Here is an 8,997-nt window from a genome sequence, read left to right on the forward strand (position 1 = left end):
AATGGCTGGAACGAAGTATTAGAGATTAAAGCTGGAATGCTTCTTCAGCTTCCTTGTATGCCATAAGTGGCCTTCCAAGGTGATCTGGTAAACAGAGACCCAGCAAGTATTATGGATCCCAAGTGAAACGGTGATGCTGGATTTTTGAACCTGGAGACTCTATCTCTATTAAGAACAATTCTGATGTACTCTGTATTAGGGCATGGTGATATACATTACAATCATGAAGGATATCTACATGCATACATGTGAACAATAACAATGCAACGTTAAGGTTCTAAAGTGAAGGCCAACAGGCCAGACCCTCAGTTTTTGTAACTTGACCTGACTTCACTAGAGCTATGCCAATTTACACCAGCTGAGGACCACAGCCAGGAAATACAGAAACTCAGATTGCACCTGCAGTTATAACTCTGTCCCATTGCATGTATATATTGCAGTTGAAATAAGCAAACATTTCACTAAAAGGCAAGATTGGCTGCTGACCTCCCACCCACTCAAACCTTAAAAGCAAGGAAATGTGGCGTGAAGGCGTAGAATCTCCCTTGTCTCCCATGCATCAAATGAGATGCTATGGCCCCCCACAGAGAATTGCCTTCCATTTGCAAGATACAGAGACACATTACACTCCCTACATTCATTTCACTGTTTAGGATGCAAAAACTTAACTTTAGCTTCATACTTAGCCCCCAAATTTTCCATTAACCTGGACCCCATATGTCCTTTCTGCACCCATGCCTCTCTTCCTGAGCTAGCATTGGCAAGATGCACTAGTGAATCAGGTGAAAAATGTCAGCAGGAGATGGTACCGCTCATGTTTCTCTGGCTCCCGGGAGTTTGGAAAGTCCATTTCTAGTGAATTTGTTAGCTCTGTTTTTGTGCTGACCTCTGCTACAACTCCATCATTCCCACCTGGCAAGTTCCATTTGCAGGGTACCCCACTCCATGTTCCACAAGTACCTTACATTGAGTCCAAGCCTAGAGCTTGGCAGTGTTCATCTCCTTTGTAAAGGAAAGTAAGCCAAACACACTTTGAAGGCTGGGGCACTGACATGAGTTTGTGGGTACAGTTTAAAGGCACTGGGTCCACAATGTCTTCACAAAAGGTTTCAAAGAGGTGAGATAGCACACTGAACATTTCAAAAACAAGTAGGTTTTAAGATGTTTTTATTTAGCAAATGTTAACCCCCTGTCTCTCACACCATTCAAACAGGCAACAAAGATCACATTCTTTTGTTAGTTCACTGGAAAATTATATAGATATATTAGATAGAGAAGTTAATGTGCCCCACTGAGAATCCTGACTGAGCTTTAACTATGGTGTTCCTCTGTAATACAGTCTGAACTGAGAATCCTGACTCAGCTTTAACTATGGTGTTCCTCTGTAATACAGTCTTTAATTATGCAATTACCTACTATTTCTCAATTGAAGGAATGGACTGATTTTTTTTCTATAACCTTTGATGCATATTTGTACCTTTACCACTGTGTGATATTCTGTGACTGTAAAAAAAAAACAACCCCAACTCTTTCAACAATGAAATGCAACAGAAGCAAATATAGGAAGTGAAATATAATTAAGAAATTAAAAGGCAGTATGTCTGAGTGCATAGCTAAATCCACAATTAAAGAAGAAGGTAACAATGTTTCCAAAAACTAATTTAGGCCTGTTTTTGCTCTATATTGATATAGGTTGCTGTAAATAGAATCTTACAGTAAAAGACAAATACCTTGGGCTTAAAAACTTGCAAATTTTTGTGAGCCTTTAAAATGTGTGTACTCTGTTTGGTTTCATTTATAAAGTTAGAAATATCTTTGGACCTTCCACAACAGTTACGCAGGAGTATAAATTCCATCTATGACAAATCCCTCATGTGATTGTAAAGAAACTGTTTTACAATGTTTTAATGTTTTAAATGTTTTAAAGCAAAACTCTGGAAGTTTGCATAGGCTTTGGACAGAATAAAAACAGATCTTGCAGAATATTAGTTCATTATCTACATAACATACTTACTTCAAAACTATTGGAAAACGTACAATGTACAGTATGGAATACAGTTGCTTGATGTACTTTTATCCAAAGAGCAAAATTCCACTTGGTATGTGTAATACAAACCTAGCAGAAAAACCAGACACAAAACAATAATACTCAGTACAAAAGATAATTTGGTATATCAAATGCTTAACTTTGGAATGATAGACAGCCTGATTTTCAGAGGCGTTAAGTGCCTGGACTTTGCATTTCCTAACGCCTAATTTTGTAAAGACTTAATTATGTTCTTAACACCATGATGAGGAGTCATTTGAAAAGTTAAGCACGAGTCTTTGTAGGACTGGGGTTTTAAACTGGAACTGATGGTCCTCAACACCAATGAAAATCAGGCCCAGAACAACAAAATATATTCCAAGATAGTGTATGTTCTGAACGAACTGGTTGTGACCAATCCCCACCTAACTTCTCCTGGGAAGGAACTATTTTTAGGGACACTTTTGTGATTAAAAGAAAGGGTGATAGCTTTTTAAATTTTTTTTAAAGTTTAGGATAAATATTTTTCAAATAATATTGACTCACAGATGATCCCTTTGGAAAGATCTTTAAAAGTGCTCTAGACTTTTTTGGTTACTGGTAAGAAAACAAAACAAAAGCCCACCTGCTCATTCATTCTCATTACTTGCCCATGCCTCAGAATGAGTTAGACCAGCTGCTGGGCTGCTCCAAATGGCGCCCTTGGTAGAGGGCACTTGGTGGACACTACACCTGTGGAATATTGATGTAGCAATGCTCCACTCTGACATATTCCAAATGTGTCCCAACTTCAGTATGCGCCCTACACTGGGTGGGTGATGGTTTTAGGTGTAACAGCTTCCCAGAGCGGCACAGCCCCCTGCTTACTTGGAGCTGGTTTACTTGGTCACCGCCTTGGTGCCCTCAGACACGGCGTGTTTGACCAGCTCCCTGGGCAGCAGCAGGCACACAGCAGTCTGGATCTCCTGGGAGGTGATGGTGGAGCGCTTGTTACAATGCACCAGGCGGGACGCCTCCCCAGCAATGCGCTCGAAGATGTCATTGATGAAGGAATTCATGATGCCCATGGCCTTAGAGGAGATGCCGGTGTCAGGGTGAACCTGCTTCAGCACCTTGTAGACATAGATGGAGTAACTCTCCTTCATGGTCTTGCAGCACTTCTTGTCTCCTTTTTTCTGGGTCTTGGTCACCGCTTTCTTGGAGCCCTTTTTGGGCGCGGGAGCGGACTTTGCTGGTTTAGGCATCCTGAAGACTGCAAGCAGCGCACAATATGGTGAAAGGCAAAAGTTCAGCCACTCAGGGAGCTCCCCTCTGACAGGGGAAGTCTCTACTGGGCACTTAGGTTACCTAGTCATGGAGCAGAACCCCATTGTGCTAAGCACTGTAAGAACACGGAACAAAGAGTGCAGCCAGATAACGGCCCCTTTGTACCAAGCAGCAATCACATATTATAGAATCTAGCCCTTTAATATTCAAAGTGCTTTACAAACATTGTGCCAGGTTCTCTGCTAGTTTAAATCAGCAAAACAACACTGATGTCGATGGAGCCATGGTCATTGTACTAGCTGAGGATCTGGCCCATTATCTACTTCTTTGTATGTGTGTTCGCAGATGTAATCAACAAATAAAAGTAATTGCCCAAAGGCTGAAAAAGTGTTGTGGACAGAATAGAATGGGGGCAGAATGTGCCATATTTCTATAGAGCTAGTCTATCCCATATCTTTTCCAGAGAAGGATTAGAGGCAGAGAACAGTCCTACCATGCTGCTGCTGAAATAGATGCCTTAATATATTTCGTTCTAGAATAGTGCAATTCCTCCTTAAGGTTTTTCACATGTGCTGCCCCAGTTGTGCAACATCAGCAATAAAGATACTGCAGGGCAAATTGTGCCCTGTTACTGTTCTACAACTCCTCTACAGGCTAGTGGGGTAGCACAGAGGGAGTAACTTGGCCTGCAAAATCTTGGTAGTTGGTAGTGATAAATGAAAAGAAAGAGCCCAGTATATTGGTAATTGAGATTGTAAGCTGTTTGCTGGGCTGGCGGTTGGAAACATGTTTTTCCTTATAAACTGAGCCAATCTAATGCTGGTCTGTCCCTCCAAGTACTTGTATGGCCCCTCACCATAGTCCCTGAGCACAGAGGAACACATAAGATTCACCACAATGCAATTTCTTTTACAAGTCACTTTTCTATTGTGCTTTGTGCAGTCTCTCACTTATTCCCTACTTTTTCTTCTGGCATTTGACACTCTCTGAACTTTATTTCCTAATCTTCTCAGACCTCTTAGCTATATAGCTCTTAAACATGTGTGTTGTCCTCCCCTCAATCCTCCCACTCCTAGTATATTTATTGCTTGCTAACACCCCTCACTTTTGGGGCATGCATGAATATCTTTGAAAACTTTCCACTTCCCCAATGTATTTTCCCCTATGTTGTCTCACCATATTGACGTTCAGCCAGTGCTTACTCTATATCCCCATACTTAAAATGGATAAGATTTAGAGTGTTGATTTACGCCCTGATCATGTAATTAGTTGCTCCCATGTGGAGCCTGATTGACTTCTGGGTTTATAAACTAATTTTAGGCCCCAATCCTGCAAAGACTTATATATGTGCTTAATTTATACACTGTGAGTAGTTTCATGGATTTAAATGGGGCTACTTGCATTGTGTGTAAGCCTTTGCAGGACTTGGACCCTGGGACACCGTAAAGGGAAGCAATATAATAGGAGGTAGCATATGGCGAAGGAAGGCAAAGGTTCTAGCAGTAGGATCATATCACTACTCAGTTAAGGTATGTGGACATACAATAAAGCCCTGGCTGGGATGAGTTAGTTGGGGATTGGTCCTGCTTTGAGCAGGGGGTTGGATTAGATGACCTCCTGAGGTCCCTTCCAACCCTGATATTCTATGATTCTATGATTCTATAATATCTGAAAATGCTAGTTATTCGAATCCAGAGTGTGTCCCCCAAGTAACCCTATGTTAATCACCTGCTAATAACTTCTCAGTTTGCTACTTAGCACCTGTTAGAGCTAATCATTGGCTTCGTATTTGTATAACAGATAAATAATTAAGAAATAAATTATGTCCTCAGTGGTTTTAATACAATGTTGGTGTTTTAATACACTCAAAGTTGTTGTTTTTCTCTTTAATGTACAAAGTATTAAGAAAACATAAGCATTCCTCCCCTTGTTCCCCATATTACTATATCAGTGAAACGGCAGCTCAAAATAGCACTTCTCTTTATCTGAATGCCTGGTTATCTGAAAGTTTCAGATGTCCCTGGCCATTCAGATAAATGGGAGTGTGTGAGTGTGTCTACATGCACACAACTGACTGACTACTTATGAGGCAGTTATGCAATTCTCTGCGTTAGACAGAAATCTTTGTGGCATCTGTATGTGATCATCATCTCCCATAATCTGCAGGTTTGTATCTTCATCGCATCATCCCCCACTGAGACTGGTTTATCGGTCTTGGTGTTGCCCTCAATATACTACACTCCTCAGAAGCTGAAACATTCTTTTATGTAGAATTGTTAAGAGCTTTTTTTGGCTTTCAGTAAAATGTGTAGAGACATTGGTGTGCTTGGATATTTTTCTATTCCATTCTCCCCACAGAAGGACTTACTTGTTTCCATCCTGTGATCTGTTGCACAGATTTTCTGAGCCCCCTCTAAATGCTGGTCATATGTTTGCTTTCATGGAATTTTGTGGCCAGCCTCTCATTGAGTTGTCAGTAGCAGATCTTACCATTTCTGATCATATCATAGTACCATTTGCTGTACGTTAATTTACCTTTGCCATTAACTACAGGTCAGTTTTGTCCATTAAAGACAATAATCCTAGTCAAGCTCCAGGATGCTATTTGTGGGGACTACTATCCTTAGATCTCTTGAGGAACTGGTAAATCCATATTATAATCTTGTCTAATATGCTTGATTTGTTGGCTCTTGTTAGTGCTCACACAGTTAATTCTAAATGCAGAGATCCTTGATTAGTGTGCTTGTCTCAGAAGGCTTTCAAGAGAACACCGGAACATACTGAAGATAGGGAGCTTCTAAATTACAGATATGTTTTCCAGCATGGAAGGAGGAGCACACACAAGCTTATAAGGAAATGTAGACAAGATAGTATGTTTATACTAAATGTGTACCTCAGATCATCAAAGGTAGGCCCAAGGCAATTGTCTACCAACATCCAATAGTGTAGAAGCTTGACATTTGCTTTGGAGTAGGTCTCCTAATCTAAACATTCTATCAAGAAATACAGCGAAACTAAGTGGCTGGTATTTCCAAACTAGAGTGTACACAAATGGAGCTTGCTATGTCTTTTTTTTAAATTTCAAAGTGCAAATTCTTTGAAGGTTGCTGAATTAAATTAGAACCTACTGAAACCTAACAAATGGCAGCTGATTCATGTGCTCAGAAGCTGCTGAACTTTCTACAAGATGCTTTCTCCCTCCAACTCTAATCTGTTCCAACTGAGTCTGCAACTGCATTAAATTCCACTAGATGGCACTTTTCTGAATATATGATAGAACAAGTTTTTCTGTTCTTTTCCTTATTGCAAACCATTTCTGACACAGAGCCTCGTGCTATTGCCAGTGAATGCACTGTCCACTCTCCAGTTTCAGTTGGATTGTTTCCATAGAAGTAGTGAAAGATGGTTTCAACATCACTCTGAATTATTTATGAAGGTAAGCCTTAACATCTGAGGATTGGTCCTTTCACTTTCCAGTTGGCTGAAGAACCTGTAATGTTCCCACAGGATTTAAACAAGACATGACAGGAGTGTACTGAATAAAATGCTAATTGTGTAGTTCATTGGACATGGACTGAGAGCTCAGTAAGTATCCCAAGCTCCTAACTCCCAGACTGGCTAACACAGCCTGTGATGCTTACTGTCATCACATGGGATTCCCAGATGTCCTCCCCTGGACTGCACAGTCTTGGCATGGATGGCAAACTATCCAGCATTTGCATACTACAGCGATGAGGGGCACATAAGTACTGAAATAGATGTTGCATTCAGAAAGAGCTCATGGTTTTGTGGTTAGGGCTCTGGACTGGAACTCGAGTTGGATTCAGTTCCTGGTAGGGTTGCCAGTTGTATTCCTAGAGATTTCATCACATGACATAATCTTTAATTAAAGATTAATCTTTAATTTCTGGAGGCTCCAGGCCAATCCTGGAGGGTTGGCAACCATAGTTCCTGGCTCTGCCACAGACTTCCTATGTGATCTTGGTCAAATCATGAATCTCTCTTATGTTTCAGTTCCCTGTCTGTACTAGATGGGTGATACTACTTTCTTCTGCCCCCCTACACCCAACTTGTTTGTTTAAATTCTTGTGGGCAGAGTTCGCTCCTTACTAAATTCAAAACCTGCCTGACTGTGACAGTGATTTACTCACCCCTGTATGGGGCATGTCGACTGCCTCAGTTTCCCCTCCTACCAGCTGGTGGGTCAATTCCCAATCCCAATTTGACTGTGGTTCTTTGAGTGGTTTATCCCTCTCAGTGTTTAAAACAAAAGTCTGTATAAATAAAACAGTCTCTTACATGACCTCATGATCAATTTTTATGGTGGGAGAACATGAGAAGGTCGAAGCACTGGGATAATGATGGAAGCATGAGCTCAGTTAACAAAATAACTAGCCATTTATTACTGGGAGAGAGTACAGAGACATGAGCTCCCCTTCTGATGCTGGTGCAGCTGTACCAAAATATAGTTTGCCTGTCTGGATGTGCCAAGAATTACCCACTCACCCAGCCAGCACAGCTGCTCCATTTCCAGTCTTCCAGCATCCTTCTGGGATCAGTCCTTTGCCAGCCTTCCTCGGCTATCTGATTCAGTTCCTCAGACTTTCCTGGGGCCCAAGTGTCTTTCCAGCCTTCCTGGGTGCTAATTAGTTCCCCTTGCTGCTCCACCTTTCTAGGTTGGCATAGTGTGGGGGTGAGTAGGGAGACCTGTGGCATTCCTCAGCTACAGGTACTTAGCCTTAGGTCCCTATACCATGTACTGTTCCAGTGTTCTCCAGGACCACTTCCTATGGTGCCACCTTCTCTAATTCTTTTCCTGGTTTTTTCCATATGTACAGACCTTCCCAGGCTTCTTCACCAGGATCTCTCAACCAGAAAGCTACTGCCAGTCCTTCCTCAGATCCTGGTTCCAGGAGAGCTTCCCAACATAGTGTTGGTCCTTCCAGCTCTCTCATACTAATCACAGGCTGCCCCTTAAAAGTCCCAGAAGGCATCTGGGAGATAACTGGACACAAGTGAGGCTGAAACAAAACTCCCTTGAAGAACAAGGTCACTCCATGACATTAGCACAGTGGGTCCTGATCTCTGTTTGGGCCTCTAGGCACTACTGCATTACAAATAATGAACTGTGGCAACATTACTTTAACACTATCATGAGAGAGTGTTACTTTGAACCAGATGGCCTGTGGTAATCACTGTGACCTGAATTTCTACCACTGGATGTGGGTGTGTGTACACATGTGCATGCAAAGAGAGTGAGGCACACTGAGTTTAGTTGCTAACAGAATGCTGATGACACTTAACTATACAGCCCATTCTCAATTGATGAAACCATCACCATTTCTAACATGTCAGAATGCTGACATGAAATGAGCGCTTGGATGAGGAGCAGCTGGCTTAAGCTAAACCCAGGCAAGACTGAAGTGATGTTAGGTGGAAAGGGAAACACTTCAAAGAATAGGCTAAGATGTCGCCTGTGTCCACTTTCCATTGGGGGAACAAGCCCCCCATTCATCAGATTGATGTAAAGCCTTGGGGTCCTGTTTGACTCTTAGCTAAGGCTGGATGACCAGGTAGCATCAGTTTCACCTCCACCTTGCTAGGAAACTTTATCCAAGAACCTGGCCACAGGGATCCATGCATTTGTTACCTCCAGGCTGATTTACTGTAATTCGTATCCAAAGCTGAGTGCGAAGACTGCACAG

At 41.9% G+C, this 8,997-nt stretch overlaps 1 pseudogene across 1 annotated transcript; it reads right to left on the bottom strand.

The window, feature by feature from the left end:
- Positions 1-2,904: 2,904 nt before the first annotated feature.
- Positions 2,905-3,270, bottom strand: LOC311519977 (histone H2B 8 pseudogene; annotated as a pseudogene). The gene has a single exon. The product of its transcript is annotated as a histone H2B 8 pseudogene (transcript).
- Between the last annotated feature and the right edge of the window lie 5,727 nt (positions 3,271-8,997).

Source organism: Lepidochelys olivacea (assembly GCF_965140295.1).
Source record: "Lepidochelys olivacea isolate rLepOli2 genome assembly, chromosome: 4".
Taxonomy (NCBI): Eukaryota; Metazoa; Chordata; order Testudines; family Cheloniidae; genus Lepidochelys; species Lepidochelys olivacea.